The sequence below is a fragment of the Hordeum vulgare genome, chromosome 6H (genome assembly GCF_904849725.1).
Source record: "Hordeum vulgare subsp. vulgare chromosome 6H, MorexV3_pseudomolecules_assembly, whole genome shotgun sequence".
Classification (NCBI taxonomy): Eukaryota; Viridiplantae; Streptophyta; class Magnoliopsida; order Poales; family Poaceae; genus Hordeum; species Hordeum vulgare.
The window spans coordinates 304,514,447-304,532,091 of NC_058523.1; positions in this window are offsets into that span (position 1 = coordinate 304,514,447).

Here is a 17,645-nt window from a genome sequence, read left to right on the forward strand (position 1 = left end):
CCATGAGCGGGACAATTTCTAATCATTAATTTAATTCTCTCCCAAGATTGTGCAACATGTTCATGATCAAGTTGCTTGAAATTCAAGATATCATTACAGGGAGAGATGATCTTAGTCGGCGGAAAATACTTGGATATATAAGAATCTTTGCACTTATCCCAAGAGTCGATACTATTTTTCAGCAAAGAAGAAAACCAAGTTTTTGCGCGATCTAACAACGAGAAAGGAAAAAAGCTTCGATTTAATCACGTCATTATCCACATCTTTTTTATTTTGCATATCGCAAAGCTCAGTGAAGGTATTGAGATGGCATGCGACATCTTCACTAGGAAGTCCAGAGAATTGCTCTTTCATAACAAGATTCAGCAAAGCGGCATTGATTTCATATGACTCCGCACTAGTGGCGGGAGCAATCGGAGTACTAATAAAATCATTATTATGAGTTTTCAAGAAGTCATAAAGTTTGGTGTTTTCGTTCATGGTGACTTCAGCAAGCAAGCAAGCACACAAGCAAACAAAGAGCTGGCGATAAAAAGGGAAAACGAAAAGGCGAACGAAAAAGAAAACGAAAAAGGCAAATTGGTGAAGTGGGGGAGAGGAAAACGAGAGGCAACTAGCAAACAAAGTAAATGCAAGAGATGAGTTTGTGACACCTACTTGGATGAGTTCTTGACTTGATCTTCCTCCCCGGCAAGAGCGCCAGAAATCCTTCTGCTACTTCTCAAACAACAGCGCGAGAAATTGACACGTTGACGGAGACTAGGCTTGCGTTGGTTTTTTCCCTTGAAGAGGTGTCACATCCCTGGATCCCTAACTAAGGTCTAGTCTTTGTGCTCATGTTTTCTTCCATTGCATTCAAGAATTTGAAACAAACTCCAAAGAAGTGGTGCAACTCAAACCAAAAACCCTAGCCACTTCTAATTCTAGAAATTCAAATCTTGCCAAAATCAATGAACCCAAAATGGCCTGAAGAAAAGTTCATCTTTTCTGATAAATATTGAAAATAAGTTATCAGGGGTGAAAACTATTCTCAAATCACTTTTGGCATTTTATTTAAAACCAGCAAGTCCCTGAATTCAAACTTATATTTGAATTCAAAAATATATAAGCTTTCAAAAATGCTGAAAACTTTATGGGTGATTGGAAATATTCCAACTAACACCCCAGCATTTTTCAAACTATTTTTAGATTTGATTTTAGTGCAAAAAATAAATAGCAACAAGTGTGAGCAAATAAAACAGAAACAAAAAAAATGGAAAAGTCCTATCCTATGCTCACCTTGGCCCAGCCCACCCCCACGCTTGTCTTCTTCGTCCTCGCCAGTGTGCAGCAGGAGGTGGCGCCGCGTTCTCCATGCGCCCACGCAGCTGCACGCCTGCCTGCCTCGCCTGATGCGCTGGAGGGTGGAGATAAACCTCCCCGCGGACATGCCCGAGTGCTCCCCCTCCTCATTCTCCCCCCTGCCCTCTCTCCTCTCGTCCGCCATTGGAGCCCGAGCAGAGCTCGAGCTCGCCGTTGCTCTGGCCTGCCTCCTTCCCTCCTGAGCCGCGCAGAAGTACCGCCAGGATCCCCTGAAGCTTCCAAGCCACGAGCTCGACACCGAGACGCAGTGAATCACCGAGAAGTCGCCTTCTTCCTCCTCGGATCGCCGATGTTAATCGTCGCCGTTCTTCCTCCTCAGGCCTCCCCCGAGCCTACTTTCAACGCCTCTGCACTCCTCGTGAGCTCAGGATCCTTTCCCCTCTTTTTCCCCTCTCGATTCCAGCTCTAGCACCTGATTCCACCGGAGCCTGGCGATGACCACTGCGGTAGCTCGTCGCCGGTGCCTCTCCGGTGACCGGCTCGTTGTTCTGAGGCTTGCAAATGCTTCAGCACATCGCGTAGATGCTTTAGGAGCCGATCGCCGTAGGTTTTCACCTCAGTTTCGACTAGCCCGACATCGCCCGAGCTCCGGCAGCCGCCGAGCTCGTCGCCCGTGTCATCTCCGGCCAGCTCTGTCCCTGTTCTATGCAAAAATGGAACGGCGGTTGAACGCTGGTCAGTCTGGTGCCTTCTGCTGCGCAAATGGTCGCCGGAATGGAATTTCCGATGCCCTCCGCCATCTCTGTGGTCGCCGGAGGCCATCGCCGGCGAGATCCACCTCGCCGCCGGTGGATCTCAGCTGCCCTGAGTCACTGACACGTGGGTCCCCCCTGGTTAATTATGATTAGTAAAAAAATAAAAATTACTTATCTAATTAACTTAATCGAACACTTACAGGTGGGTCCTCCTCTGTTAGATAACTAATTAAGTTAAATCTAAATTAAAACTCACCAGAGACACTGACCAGTGGGTCCCATTGGTCAGGTTTGACTTTCAACGGGCAAATTGACTTGCTGATGTCATGCTGATGCAATAAAGACTTTTTTGTTTAAAAATAATTCCAGAATAAGTTCAAAACTTTGGAAATTCATAGAAAATTGATTATAACTCCAAATTTGACAAATAATATATGTAAATGGATGAGAAAAATTCAAGGAATCCAATGATGCTATTTTCATGCATGAAAAACAAAGTTATGAAACAACATCAGGTCAAATCAATTAAAAGAATATGATAAATTATAATTCAAATGATATTTGAATTATGATTTCAAATCAAGATCACCCCAAAGGGTTCTACTAGTCTTTTCAAACCATGCTACATTGCATTTCATGCATCATTTTGTTGCATATGTTTGATATTGATTGATTATTGTTATTCCGGTAGGCTCCGCTCCTCCGGATTCCACCGAATATCCGACTAAGGATATTGTCCCTCTGCTGAGCAACAAGGCAAGCAACCATTTTGATCATCCTAATAAATCCCATGTTCTCGCTCCTCCTCATACTTATTGCATTAGGTCAAAATGCTTTCACTACTTTTACCACGTTAGTTGAACCCACTTCCTTTGCATGACATGTCCTTGTCACAGTAAATAGTTGAACCTTGCAACCTAGCATACCTGGGAGATGCTTGAGACAGGAGGTGCCTTATCCTGCTATGCATGCTATGCTTAGAGTTGTGTATGGTCTGTCATCTGGGTGATGAACAGAATTGTGGAAACGTGATTCAGTAAGTAAAGGTTGTGTGTTGAACTTGATTTGGTAAAGGTACCGGTGAAAGGATGTGTAGGAGTACATGGCGGGTTGTTTCATTGGAACCATCCTTAGGAACTGAGTTCCATGTATGTAATCCAATATGAAATACTACCACATGCTGGGCCCTCAAATATGACCCCGCTCGACTTATTAATCGCTTAGTTCTCGGTCCAGGAGTTGCAAGTAGTTTTTGGTGTTTATAGTCATGCTGGAGGCCGTGCGTAACGCTGACCTTAGAGGTGGGCTATGAGGCGGTAGGCAGTGGCACGGTGTACCAAGTGGCACCCGGATGGTGGGCTTGGGAACCCTGCGCACATCGTTTGGGGCCGTGGCGGAAACCTCGGCGAGAGCGTGTGTGAAGAAGTACACCCCTGCAGGGTTATGATCAATTCGAATAGCCGCGTCCGCGGATATGGACTACTTGGAAACATATGGTGTTCATAGATAACTATAATGCCTACTCATAAAATTGTCAAGATAAGCATGAGTGTCGTGGATGGCATTTCCGTATGGAGACGGAATGATTGCACGACGGAGTATTGTTGTGGTGTTAGTGGACTCGTGTGCGAGAAATCAAAGTTGCCAAAACTATTTAAAAATGCAAGTTGTCTAGCCATGAGTCAAATGCTGGCTTTCTGCATGAAACCCCACAACTCCTTATTGATACATTGCATGAGTAGATAGATTACCTAAAGTCTTGGTGAGTACTTTTGTACTCACGTTTGCTAAATAAATTGTTGCAGAGGTTGTTAATGACCCTAATGGCGGGTTCTACCTAGACATCGAGGACAACGAGTAGCTGGTATCCCAGCTATGATCTGGACCTAGAATGGGTCTGTACTTATCTTTCCCTCTGTCTGTACTCAGACAGTTTTAAATCTTCCACTGGCTTGTAAGAATTATGTGTATGACATGTGATGATGGGTCGTGAGACCCCTACCTTGTAATATTATTTGTGTGGCTCTTCGGAGCCTTCTAAATAAAGTTTGTATGTTTATGGTTATGTTGTGATGCCATCGATGTACCTATACATATCGGTATGCCATGCGTATGTGTGTTGTACTTGATATGTATGGGGTTTGAATACCTAGCCATAGGCTTTAGTAGCACTCCTTACAGGGAAATGCCCCTTTGTGATTCCAACGAGCCATGGTTGTTCGCTACTGCTCCGGACACATTGGTTGACCGACATGTGTCCTTCTTAGCTGTTGTGTCTGTCCCCTTTGGGGAAATGTCACGTGATGTAATGGAGTCCTTGGAGCTTGCTACGACTCGTCTACATTTGCTGGTGATCGATGCCTGCTTTGCTGGGTCATCTATGCCTGCCCCTGTGCGGAACTGCCGCTTTGGTTTATGACTAGACATGTCGATCCGGGTTCTTTGTCATTGGATTGCTAGCGACATAATTGCATACGTGACTCAAAAGGCGCAAACGGTCCTGGCTAAGGTAAGGCTGCAGCCGTGGGGATAACCGTGCGTGAGACCGCAAAGAGATGTGATGTGTTACAGGATGGATTCCTATCGCTTAGGATCGTGGTCCCGACAGCGTAGGTATTAGAGCCTGACTAACTGTAGGATTACTAAGCCTAACTGGTCGAAGTTGAGTCTAGAATTGCTTTAGTTATATATAAGGGAATTGTTTGTGGAAGGGAATGTAAGACTCTTGCATCTCTTCTCAAGTTATTCTATTCTAGTCATCCTCGTCTTTTCTGCGGGGATTAAGGACCAGGTTACTTATCTTTTCTTAGGCTCGTGTTTCTGATCGGTAGATTATAGGAGAACGGGTCGAGAGTTACTTCGGGTTTATTTTATTCCACGGAAAAGGAAGTAAGTTTTGATGATCAGAGAATTGAACTTGATAGTTGAGTGGTTACGCTATCCTATTTTTATGAGTTGTCTCAAAATTGTTTTTGAGCATTTACAGCCGTTATGCTGCCCAATTTTGTCTTCAGAGCTCTAATGCTTTTGCATTACTCTCTATTTTCAGATGCCTGACCGTCCTTCTCGTCAGGTGGTTCCTCTGTCTAGGTGTATTGATGTGCCGGGTCATACGGCCATGCTAGTCAGGATGATGTCAGTGTTCGGTTACCGCTCGTACCCAGAGTACATAGTGGAGGAGCAGTACCGGGATTTTAATCAGAGCCAGTACCTTTGCACTGTTAGGGTATTCCCAGAGTACCCTGGAGTTGAGGAGCCGATCCATTGGTCTTATGGATTGGGGGTCACTGTTGGCACGACAGTACAAGATGCTGCCTATTCAATGCTGACCATCATGAGGGCTAGACATGCACTGCTGCAGAATTCAGAGTTCTGCTATGTTCCTGCCTCTCTGCCTGGTGAAGAAGGATACCTCAGTGGGGTCTACTTTGATTCCTCTATGGAGGATCCGTTGCTGCAGTCCACTGCTGAGATGCTAGAGAATAGAGACAGGGATGCTCGTGCCCTTCGTATGGACCTCTATGCTAGACGTGCCCGTCTGTGGACGGCTTTGACATAGCTGGCACCTGTAGTCCAGATAGGTATGGACATATGGAGATGTTGAACCCTGTTAGGACCCATCTTCCGGCTCATGTTGACTGGCCTACTATAGGAGGAGTCACCCCTCTTCGGGGACCTCTACTACCACCAGTCAGGGGACCAAGCCCACACCCGTGTCCTTATGGATCCCAGGGGTCTCAGGCTGGAGTATTTCCTTATCCGCAGGTTGAGATTCCAGGCCATGAAGGCAATCTTTATGAGATGTTCTATGCGGATGCCTGAACCGTGAGTGGAAGGATGGTATGGTAGTAGCTGTACTTTCACAGTCCTGTGTGACTTGTGAAGTATGCTTGTGTCGTGAAATGAATTCCGGAGGCATAGATAAATAATGTATAGGAAGCTTGGAAGCCTCTGATGAGTAGTTTCATGTTTTCAGTAGTTTGCTCTTTGGTTAAGGTTGTACTGAACTATGTAATGGTGTGTATGAACCATGGTGTATATATAGTAGTTGCTTGTTACCATGCTGTTCGGATATTCATTTCCGCATTCCATGTGTTCAGTGCATTCTTAATCCATAGTTAGTATTAATGTTGATATTGGTCTAAGCTGTGAGTTTGTTTGTCAGGATGGTGTTCACCAGGTTGAACCGTGCCCTGCTCACGAGCAAGGCGAGGGTAGTCAAGCGTCACAGGAGAAACTGCCTCACCCGCCCTCTCTGGCGGAAGTTATGCTTGAGGCAGAGAGAAACAAAAGAGAGACCAACCGTCTGTTAGAGCGTATTGAGAAAAATACGGCTCGTCAGCCTAGGAATGCTGCAGTGTCCCTCAATGACTTTGTAAAGCTGAATCCTCCAAAGTTCCATCACTCCGTCGATCCCCTCGACGCTGATGATTGGTTGTGCAGTATATCACGCAAAATTCGCTCTGCGAATGTTTCTGAGGCCGACAAGGTGACCTTTGCGGCGTACTTTCTGGAAGGACCCGCCAATCTGTGGTGGGAGAACTTTGAAGCTATGCGTCCTGCTGAACCAGCAGCCACATGTGCAGACCTTAGTGCAGCCTTCCGTCTGCACCATGTTCCATAGGGCCTGATGGACAGAAAGAGAGAGAAGTTGTGTGCATTCACCCCGGGGAAGTTGACCGTGGATGCCTATAGCCGCGAGTTCCGTAACCTCGCCCGCTATGCAACAAAGGACGGTTCTACTCATGCCAAGAAGCAAGCAAGATTCCGTAAGGGTCTGAGCCCTGAGCTTCGTCGTGATTTGCGCCTCCACGAATGTACAAGCTTCCAAGCCCTCGTCAACAAGGCGATCAGTGCCGAGACTGGTCATACCGACTATGAAGCCACAAAGAAGCACTCCCGTGACTTTAGCTCGTCATCTGGTTCCACGTCCCCAAAACGCAGGTTGTGGGTTCCAAATAGTTCCCTGCCGCCAAGATACACTCCGAGGCCATCCTATGTGGCGCCTCAGACGAATCAGACCAACCCTCCAGCTAAAACCTATGGTGTCCCAGCTAGCAATGCAGCACCACGTGCCAATCAGGTGATCTGTTACAAGTGTGGAGAACTAGGGCATTATTCCCGAGAGTGTCCTTAGAATGTGGGTGCCAAGCAACCCGGAAAGTCCATTGGGCAAGGCAAGTCCAGCAAAGCTTATTATGTGAAGCCAACTCCTGCACGTGGCCGTGTGAACTATGTTACAGCAGAAGAAGCTGTAGAGGATCCCGACGTCATACTGGGTATGCTCCTTGTTAATCATCACCCAACGTCTGTTCTTTTTGACACTGGGTCTTCTCATTCCTTCATTTAAGAATGTTATGCACACTTGCATAACATGTCTTTCTGTGATATGCCAATCCCATTGGTTGTCCAAACCCCTAGTAGTAAGTGGCAAACCTCCAGGATAACCTATGACAATGAAATTCTAGTAGACAGGCTAGTTTTTCGAGCATACTTGATAGCCTTGAAATATTTGGATATCAATATCATCTTGGGTATGGACTGGATGTCAGCTCACTATGCATGGATTGATACTCATTCTAGAAATGTTCAGCTTACCCATCCCTCGGGTGAGATAGTCAATGTCTCTAATCGAGTTGCCAAATGCCAACTCTATTCCCTTAATTCCAACCCTCTTCCGGAACTTGAAGACATTCCGGTAGTCCGTGACTTCCCGGATGTTTTTCTAGAGGAACTTCCAGGAATTCCACGTGACAGAGATGTAGATCTTGTTCCGGGAACTATTCCAATAGCCACAAGACCATATAAGATGGCACCCCTGGAGCTAGCCGAACTTAAGAAGCAACTAGATGAGGCCCTGAATAAAGGTTTCATTCGTCCTAGTTCTTCTCCTTGGGCTTGTCCCATCCTCTTCGTCAAGAAGAAAGATGGAACAGATCAGATGGTTGTGGATTACCGACCAGTTAACCTGGTCACCATATAGAACAAATATCCGCTCCCCAGGATCAACGATCTGTATGATCAGCTCGCTGGATCCTCAGTCTTCTCGAAAATGGATTTGAGGTTGGGATACCATCAAATCAAGATCAAGAACGGGGACATTCCGAAAACAGCGTTTGTCACTCGTTATGGCCAATACGAGTACACCGTCATGTCCTTCGGTTTAACTAATGCCCCAGTCACCTTCTCTCGCTTGATGAATTCAATCTTCATGGAGTATTTGGATAAATTCGTCGTAGTATACCTCGACGATATTCTTATCTACTCGAAGAATGAACAAGAACATGCCGAGCATCTAAGGATGGTAATGATGAAACTTCGGGAGCATCGCCTTTATGCCAAGTTTTCAAAATGTGAATTTTGGTTACCAGGAGAGGTCACGTAATCTCTGGTAAGGGTATTGCTGTCAATCCCAAGAGAGTTCAAGTTGTCCTTGATTGGACTCAACCTGAATTGGTTAAGCAAGTTAGGAGTTTTCTTGGTCTAGGGAGCTACTGTAGCCGCTTTGTCGAGAATTTCTCCAAGGTTGCAAAGCCTCTAACTGAACTCCTCAAGAAAGATAAAAAGTTTGAGTGGACACCACAGTGCGAGCATAGTTTTCAGGAACTGAAAAGACGCCTGGCTTCCGCACCTGTGTTGCTACCACCAGATTTCTCTAAGGACTTTGTTATCTACTGCGACGCCTCGCGACAAGGATTAGGTTGCATTCTCATGCAGGATCGTCATGTGATTGCATACGCATGTCGACAGTTGCGTCCACATGAGGATAATTATCCGACACATGATCTTGAGCTTGCAGCTGTAGTCCATGCACTTAAAACCTGGCGACATTACCTTCTTGGTAATCGTTGTGAAATTTTCACCGATCACCAAAGTATGAAATATATCTTCACCCAGCCGGATTTGAATCTCAGGTAAAGACGGTGGGTTGAGTTGATCACGGATTACGACTTAGGGATAACTTACACCCCGGGGAAGGCCAATGTTATGGCTGATGCACTAAGTCGTAAGTCTCATTGTAACAATTTGATGCTACAACGAGGTCAACCACATCTCTATGAGGAATTTCGGAAGTTAAATCTTCATATTGTCCCTCAAGGATTCCTTTCTACCCTGGTGGCGAAGCCTACTCTTAAGGGTCAAATCATAGCTGGCCAGAAGCGTGATAAGGGTATATCACAAATCAAGGAGAATATTATTAGCGGAAACGGTAATGAATTCTCCATGAATGATCAAGGTGTTGTGTTCTTCCAGAATCGTCTAGTGGTTCCTAAGAATCCACATCTAAGGCAGTTAATCCTTAAGGAAGCTCATGATTCTCCTCTCACCATTCATCCTGGTAGTACTAAGATGTATCAGGACCTACGCCAGAGGTTTTGGTGGACTAGGATGAAGAGAGAAATTCTTGAGTTCGTTGCTAACTGCGACGTTTGTCGTCGAGTTAAGGCAGAACATCAAAGGCCTGCTAGCACCCTTCAACCTTTAGCTATTCCTGAATAGAAATGGGATAAAGTCAGTATGGATTTCATTACCGGATTTCCTAAGACCAAGAAAGGAAATAATGTTATCTTTGTGGTCATTGACCGTCTTTCCAAAGTAGCTCATTTTCTTCCAATTCGTGAGAGTATAACAGCTAGCCAGCTAGCAGAGTTATATCTCTCTCGAATAGTGTCTCTTCACGGTGGTCCTTTCGAGATTAATTCAAACCGTGGAAGTATCTTTACTTCTCGCTTCTGGGAGAGTTTTCAGAATTCTATGGGGACTCACTTATCTTTTAGCACTGCTTTCCATCCTCAATCAAGTGGTCAAGTAGAAAGAGTGAATCAAATCCTAGAAGATATGCTCCGAGCTTGTGTTATATCGTTCGGTATGAATTGGGAGAAGTGTCTTCCATTCGCTGAATTTGCTTATAAAAATAGTTATCAATCAAGCTTGGGCAAAGCTCCTTTTGAAGTTCTCTATGGACGAAGATGTCGAACACCTCTTAATTGGTCAGAAACCGGAGAGAGGCAACTCTTTGGCCCGGATATGATCCAGGATGCAGAAGAGCGGGTTCGCATTATTCGTGAAAAGTTGAAAACAGCCGAGGCTCGTCAAAAGAGCCAATATGATCGTTGTCATAAGGCTGTGACCTTTGAAGTTGACGAGAAGGCTTACCTTCGGGTTACACCTTTGAAGGGTACCCATCGATTCGGTATCAAGGGCAAGTTGGCTCTTCGTTACATTGGTCCTTTTCGCATTCTTGCCAAACAAGGAGGAGGTGCCTACCAATTGGAACTTCCGCCGCATCTTTCCAAGGTTCATGATGTTTTCCACGTCTCGCAACTCAGGCGTTGCTTTTAGGATCCTATCCGTGAAGTGGACCATGAAACGCTTGATCTCCAAGATAACCTTTCATACCGAGAATACCCTGTGCATATTCTTGATCAAGCTGAGCATACCAGTCGACGTCGAAACCTCAAGTTTCTTAAATTTCAATGGTCAAATCATTCCGAATAGGAGGCAAGATGGGAAAGAGAGGATCATCTCCGACTTGAGTATCCCGCGCTATTCCCGATGACTTCCAAATCTCGGGACGAGATTCTTTTGAGTGGGGGTGAGTTGTCACATCCCAGGATCCCTAACTAGGGTCTAGTCTTTGTGCTCATGTTTTTTTCCATTGCATTCAAGAATTGGAAAGAAACTCCAAAGAAGTGGTGCAACTCAAACCAAAAACACTAGCCACTTCTAATTCAAGGAAAATTCAAATCTTGCCAAAATCAATGAACCCAAAATGGCCTCAAGAAAAGTTCATCTTTTCTGATAAATATTGAAAATAAGTTATCAGGGGTGAAAACTATTCTCAAATCACTTTTGGCATTTTATTTAAAACCAGCAAGTCCCTGAATTCAAACTTATATTTGGATTCAAAAACATATAAGCTTTCAAAAATGCTGAAAACTTTATGGGTGATTGGAAATATTCCAACTAACACCCCAGCATTTTACAAAATATTTTTAGATTTGATTTTAGTGCCAAAAATAAATAGCAACAAGTGTCAGCAAATAAAACAGAAACAAAAAAAATGGAAAAGTCCTATCCTACGCTCACCTTGGCCCAGCCCACCTCCACGCTTGTCTTCTTCCTCGTCGCGAGTGTGCAGCAGTAGGTGGCGCCACGTTCTCCCGCGCGCCAACACAGCTGCACGCCTGCCTGCCTCGCGTGATGCGCTGGAGGGTGGAGATAAACCTCCCCGCAAACATGCCCGAGCTCTCCCCTCCTCATTTTCCCCCCTGCCCTATCTCCTCTCGGCCTCCATTGGAGCCCGAGCAGAGCTCGAGCTCGCCGTCGCTCTGGCCTGCCTCCTTCCCTCCTGAGCCGCGCAGAAGAACCGCCAGGATCCCCTGAAGCTTCCAAGCCACGAGCTCGACACTAAGACGCAGTGAATCACCGAGAACTCTCCTTCTTCCTCCTCGGATCGCCGACGTTCATCGTCGCGGTTCTTCCTCCTCAGGCCTCCCCCGAGCCTACTTTCAACGCTTCTGCACTCCTCGTGAGCTCAGGATCCTTTCCCCTCTTTTTCCCCTCCCGATTCCGAGCTCTAGCACCTGATTCCACCGGAGCCCGACGATGACCGCCGCGGTAGCTCGTTGCCGATGGCTCTCTGGTGATCGGCTCGTTGTTCTGAGGCTTGCAAATGCTTCAGCACATCGCGTAGCTGCTTTAGGAGCCCAGCGCCGCACGTTTTCAACTCAGTTTCGACTAGCCCGACATCGCCCGAGCTTCGGCAGCTGCCGAGCTCGTCGCCGGCGTCATCTCCTGCCAGGTCATCCCCGGTTCTATGAAAAAATCAACGGCGGGTGAACGCTGGTCAGTCTGGTGCCTTCTGCCGTGCATATGGTCGCCGGAATGGGATTTTCGATGCCCTCCGCCGTCTTTGTGGTCGCCGGAGGCCAGCCCCAGCGAGATCCACCTCGCCACCGGTGGATCTCAGCTTCCCTGAGTCACTGACACGTGGCCCCCCTGGTTAATTAAGATTAGTAAAAAAATAAAAATAACTTTTCTAATTACCTTAATCACACATTGACAGGTGGGTCCTCCTCTGTTAGTTAACTAATTAAGTTAAATAATTCTGTTTAAATATAGTTTCGGAATTAGTTCAAAACTTTGGAAATTCATAGAAAATTGATTATAACTACAAATTTGACAAATAATATATGTAAATGGATCAGAAGAATTCAAGGAATTCAATGATGCTATTTTCATGCATGAACAAAGCTATGAAATAGCATCAGGACAAATCAATTAAAAGAATATGACAAATTATAATTCAAATGATATTTGAATTATAATTTCAAATCAAGATCACCCCAAATGGTTCTGCTAGTCCTTTCAAACCATGCTACATTGCAATTCATGCATCATTTTGTTGCATATGTTTGATATTGATTGATTGTTGTTATTCGGGTAGGCTCCGCTCCTCCGGATTCCACCAAATATCCGACTGAAGGATATTGTCCCTCTGCTGAGCAACAACGCAAACAACCATTTTGATCATCCCGATAAATCCCATGTTCTCGCTCATACTCTTACTTATTGCATTAGGTCAAAATGCTTTCGCTGCTTTTACCACGTTAGTTGAATCCACTTCCTTTGCATGACCTGTCCTTGTCAGAGTAAATAGCTGAACCTTGCAACCTAGCATACCTGGTAGATGCTTGAGCCAAGATGTGCCTTATCCTGCTATGCATGCTATGCTTAGAGTTGTGTATGGTCTGTCATCTGGGTGATGAACAGAATTGTGGAAACGTGATTCAGTAAGTAAAGGTTGTGAGTTGAACCTGATTTGGTAAAGGTACCGGTGAAAGGCTGTGTAGGAGTACATGGCTGGTTGTTTCATTGGAACCATCCTTAGGAACTGAGTTCCGTGTATGTAATCCAAGATGAGATACTACCACATGCTGGGCCCTGAAATATGACCCCGCTCGACTTATTAATCGCTTAGTTCTCGGTCCAGGAGTTGCGAGTAGTTTCTGGTGTTTATAGTCATGCTGGAGGCCGTGCGTAGCGCTGACGTTAGAGGTGGGATATGATGCGGTAGGCAGTGGCACGGTGTACCAAGTGGCACCCAGATGGTGGGCTTGCGAACCCTGCGCACATCGTTTGGGGCCGTGGCGGAAACCTCGGCCGGACTTTCGTGCGGGTTACCCTCAGATAGGCGATAGACCTGGACTAAGTATTAACGTGGTTAACGGTCGTGGCCGACTCCCTCGCTGGGCTTCCGCTTGAAGGTTTCCGAGGTGCATGACGTGCACACGGCGATAAGTGGAGAGAGAATGTGTGAAGAATTACACCCCTGTAGGGTTATGATCTATTCGAATAGCCGCGTCTGCGGATATGGACTACTTGGAAACATATGTTGTTGATAGATAACTATAATGGCTACTCATAAAATGGTCAAGATAAGCGTGAGTGTCGTGGACAACATTTCCGTATGGAGACAGAATGATTCCACGATGGAGTATTGTTGTGGTGTTAGTGGACTCGTGTGCGAGAAATCAAAGTTGTCAAAACTATTTAAAAATGCAAGTTGTCTAGCCATGAGTCAAATGCTGGCTTTCCGCATGAAACCCCACAACTCCTTATTGATACATTGCATGAGTAGATAGATTTCCTAAAGTCTTGCTGAGTACTTTTGTACTCACGTTTGCTAAATAAATTGTTGCACAGGTTGTTAATGACCCTAATGGAGGGTTCTACCTAGACATCGACGACGACGAGTAGCTGGTATCGCAGCTACGATCTGGCCCTAGAATGGGTTTGTAGATAGTGAGGCAATGTGCCTTTATCTTTCCCTCTGTCTATACTCAGATAGTTTTAAATCTTCAGCTGGCTTGTAAGAATTGTGTGTATGACTTGTGATGATGGGTCATGAGACCCCTACCTTGTAATATTATGTGTGTGGCTCTTCCGAGCCTTGTAAATGAAGTTTGTATGTTTATGGTTATGTTGTGATGCCATCGATGTATCCATACATATTGGTATGCCATGCGTACGTGTGTTGTACTTGATATGTATGGGGTTCGAATACCTAGCCATAGGCTTTAGTAGCACTCCTTACACTGAAATGCCCCTTTGTGATTCCAACAAGCCATGGTAGTTCGCTACTGCTCCGAACACATTGGTTGACCGGCATGTGTCCTTCTTAGCTGCTGTGTCTGTCCCCTTTGGGGAAATGTCACGCGATGTAATGGAGTCCTTGTATCTTGCTATGACTCATCTACATTCGTTGGTGATCGACACCTGCTTTGCTGGGTCATGTATGCTTGTCCCTATGAGGAACTGCCGCTTTGGTTTATGACTGGACATGTCGATCCGGGTTCTTTGTCATTGGATTCCTAGCGACACAATTGCATACGTGAGTAAAAATGTGCAAACGGTCCCGGCTAAGTTAATGCCGCAGCCGTTGGGATAACCGTGCGTGAGACCGCAAAGAGATGTGATGTGTTACAGGCTGGATTCCTATGGCTTAGGACCGGGGTCCCGACAAGAGGAAAGGGTGATGCAGCACATGAGCAGTAAGTATTTCCCTTAGTTTGAGAACCAAGGTATCGATCTAGAAGGAGGGTCTCGTCAAGTCCAGAGTACCTGCGCAAACACAAACAAGCTTGCACCCAACGCTTCAAAGGGGTTGTCAATCCCTTTAAGATTGTTTGCAAAGTGAGATCTGAAGGCGGAAAGTGCAAAGAAGTAAAAAGTGTAAGGCTGAAAATATGGTGCGGAGTAGACCCGGGGGCCATAGTGTTCACTAGAGGCTTCTCTCAAAATAGAAAATATAACGGTGGCTGAACAAATTACTGTCGAGTAATTGATAGAACCGCGCAAAGTCATGACGATATCTAAGGCAATGATCATACATATAGGCATCACCTCCGAGACAAGTAGACCGATACTTTCAGCATCTACTACTATTACTCCACACATCGACCTTTATCCAGCATGCATCTAGTGTATTGAGTTCATGACGAACAGAGTAACGCCTTAAGCAAGATGACATGATGTAGAGGGATATTCTCAAACCAATGATGAAAACCCCATCTTTTTACCCTTGATGGAAACAACATGATGCGTGCCTCGCTACACCTTCTGTCAGTTGGTGAGGTCACTGCACGATATGAACCCAAAACCAAGCACTTCTCCCATTGCAAGAATCACAGATCTAGTTGGCCAGACAAAACCCACAACTCGAAGAGAAATACAAGGATATGAAATCATGCATAAGAGAGATCAGAAGAAACTCAAATAAGATTCATAGATAATCTGATCATAAATCCACAATTCATCGGATCTCGACAAACACACCGCAAAAGAAGATTACATCGGATAGATCTCCATGAAGATCATGGAGAACATTGTATTGAAGATCCAAGAGAGAGAAGAAGCCATCTAGATACTAACTATGGACCCGTAGGTCTATGGTGAACTACTCAAGCATCATCGGAAGGTCATGGTGTTGATGAAGAAGCCATCCGTATCTGAATCCCCCCTCCGGCAGGGCAGCAGAACGTGCCCCAGATGGGATCTTGCGGAGACAGAATCTTGCGGCGGCGGAAAAGTACTTTCGATGATCTCCTGATTTTGTTGGGATTTTTAGGGAATATATAGGCACAACCCCTAGGGCAGAGGGCGTCCAGGGGGCCACAAGCCTGTGGGCCGCGGCCTCCCCCCTGGTCATGGGGTGAGGGCTTGTGGGGCCCCTGGGGCTCCCATGCCTTGGCTCTCAAGCTTCCCGATCTTCTTCCTTTACGGATAAAATCTTTTCGGGGATTTTCTTCCGTTTGGACTCCGTTTCAAAATCTCCTCTGAAAAGGGTAAAAAACATGGAAAAAACAGGAACTGACACTTGGCACTAGGTTAATAAGTTAGTCCAAAAAAATAGATAAGAGGCATGCATAACATCCAAAGTTTGACAAGATAATAGCATGAAACCATCAAAAATTATAGATACGTTGGAGACGTATCACCCACCATATACCTTCCTCAAAACAGCCACCATACCTACCTATTATGGCATTTTCATAGCAATTCCGAGATATATTAACATGCAACTTCCACCGTTCCGTCTCATGACATGTGCCGTCATTTTCATTTTTCCATTAAATGATCGTAAGATAGCTAGCAAGTTATTTCAACGTCATACGCTAAGCTAGATCCTTGCACATCCCGGTACACTGCCGAAGGCATTTCGTATAGAGTCATTATTGATGTAAGTATTGAGTTGTAAATAAATAAAAGTGTGATGATCATCATTATTAGAGCATTGTCCCATGTGAGGATATACAAAAAAGAGGCCAAAGATGCCCACCAAAAAAAGGAAATGAAAAAAGAGGCCAAAGAGCCCAAACAAAAAAATGATGAGAGAAAAAGAAAGAATTTTTCCACACTTGTGCTACTATCTTTTTCCACACTTGTGCTTCAAGATAGCACCATGTTCTTCATGATAGAGAGTCTCTTGTTTTGTCACTTTCATATACTAGTGGGAATTTTCATTATATAACTTGGCTTGTATATTCCAATGATGGGCTTCCACAAAATTGCCCTAGGTCTTCGTGAGCAAGCAAGTTGGGTGCACACCCACTAGTTTTCTTTTTGAGCTTTCATACACTTATAGCTCTAGTGCATCCATTGCATGGCAATCCCTACTCATTCGCATTGATACCTATTGATGGGCATCTCCATAAGCCACTGATACGCCGAGTCGATGTGACCATCTCCTCCTTTTCGCCTCACAACCTCCACCACACTCTATTCCACCTGTAGTGTTGTATCCATGGCTCACGCTCATGTATTGCGTGAGAGTTGAAAAAGTTTGAGGAAGTAAGAGTGTGAAAATAATTACATGGCTAATACCGGGGTTGTGCATTATTTAAATTCGTTGTGTGGGGATGATGGAGCATAGCCAGACTATATGATTTTGTAGGGATAACTTTCTTTGGCCTTGTTATTTTAAAAGTTCATGATTACTTTGCTAGTATGCTTGAAGTATTATTATTTTCATGTCAATATTAAACTATTATTTTGAATCTTATGGATCTGAAAATTCATGCCACAATAAAGAAGTTACAAAGAACAAATATGTTTGGTAGCATTACACATCAAAAATTCGGTCTTTATCACTTCCCTACTCGAGGACGAGCAGGTGTTAAGCTTGGGGATGCTTGATACGTCTCCAACATATCTATAATTTTTGATTGTTCCATGCTATTATATTATCAACTTTGGATGTTTTATTCACATTAATATGCTATTTTATATTATTTTTAGGACTAACCTATTGACCTAGAGCCCAGTGGCAGTTTCTGTTTTTCCTTGTTTTTGACCTTTTTCAGATAGGAATATCAAACGTAGTCCAAATGGAATAAAACTTTCGCGATGATTTTTTTGGACCAAAAGAGACCCCCGAAGCTTTAGAAAAAGGCCAGAAGAGCCACGAGCCCGGTAGGCGCGCCGTACCCCCCCCCCCCCCCCCCCCCCCCGGAGGGCCTAGCAGGCTCGTGGCCTCCTCGTGGGCCCAACTGATGTAATTCCACCACCATAAATTCCTACAAA